Source organism: Anopheles aquasalis, chromosome 2 (assembly GCF_943734665.1).
Source record: "Anopheles aquasalis chromosome 2, idAnoAquaMG_Q_19, whole genome shotgun sequence".
Taxonomy (NCBI): Eukaryota; Metazoa; Arthropoda; class Insecta; order Diptera; family Culicidae; genus Anopheles; species Anopheles aquasalis.
The window spans coordinates 75,209,788-75,210,646 of record NC_064877.1 but is presented as its reverse complement, the minus strand read 5'-3'; the positions used below and the strand labels follow the sequence as shown (position 1 = coordinate 75,210,646).

At 44.4% G+C, this 859-nt stretch overlaps 1 protein-coding gene across 4 annotated transcripts in view; it reads left to right on the top strand.

The window, feature by feature from the left end:
• Positions 1-564, top strand: part of LOC126581565 (1-phosphatidylinositol 4,5-bisphosphate phosphodiesterase classes I and II) — a 67,973-nt gene extending 67,409 nt beyond the window's left edge. For all 4 annotated transcript variants that reach the window (XM_050245306.1, XM_050245307.1, XM_050245303.1 and 1 more), the window contains exon 19: positions 1-564. This exon is cut by the window's left edge and continues 2,524 nt beyond it. The gene's annotated coding sequence lies outside the window, so the exon portion shown is untranslated.
• Positions 565-859: the final 295 nt, after the last annotated feature.

The window sequence follows — 859 nt, the reverse complement described above, 5'->3', positions numbered from 1 at the left end:
TCTTGTGTACCCCTTCCCTCCCTCGTTGTAGCATTTAAGGCTAAACATTGGTAGTATCTTAATAGATTCTCGGAATGCCAGAAGCGGTCGGTAGTAACCTGTTAAGGAATCAAGTGATAAACCCACCTCCCATTAACGTTAACACACGACACGTGCACACGCAGCAGCAAGCCAGCACGTCAGCAGAGGTCTTTCGAGGGGAGCGTTAGGGCGGTGCAGAACGTTTGTAGATAGTGCACCACGCACCACTGGAACGTGTATGCGTTTGCGGGTCGGCTCGTGTTTAAGTGTGTTTCTAGGACATCTTCTAGTTAGTTGTTGAGAAATATTATACAACTCTCCTCCCCCAAAACTACACAACACGCATAGGGGAGTAGGGAAGGGGTCACCACTAACTTTTTGCTCTGTGGTGACCGCTTAACAATCACCATTTGGGCACTCACGTTATCCCATAAATCCTTCCCAGATTTCATCCGACGAGGAGAAGCAGCATAATGGCGCGTGGTGTCGTGTGTTAGTGGATGTCTTATTGGGTTGTGTTTTAATAAATATTTTTTTTATCTATTTTTTATGTTTCTTTACCTTTTCAGTTTGTCTTCCCTTACATTTTCATTGTGTTTCTGCATTGTTTTTTAGCGGTTTCTATCACGGTTTCATGTTGCTTTTTGCTGGATAAACGAAGACAATCAATGACGAGCCACTGTCATCTTATGAGAAAGCTAGCAGGCATGAGGGTTTCCTCTTTTTTTTTATTTCCATTTTAATGCAATCTCCACGCTAGGCGCTCTCCCAGGTTTCTAGTTCCCTTCTCCATCCCATGTGTTACGTTACTAACGCACGACTGTTAGAAGAGACCCCC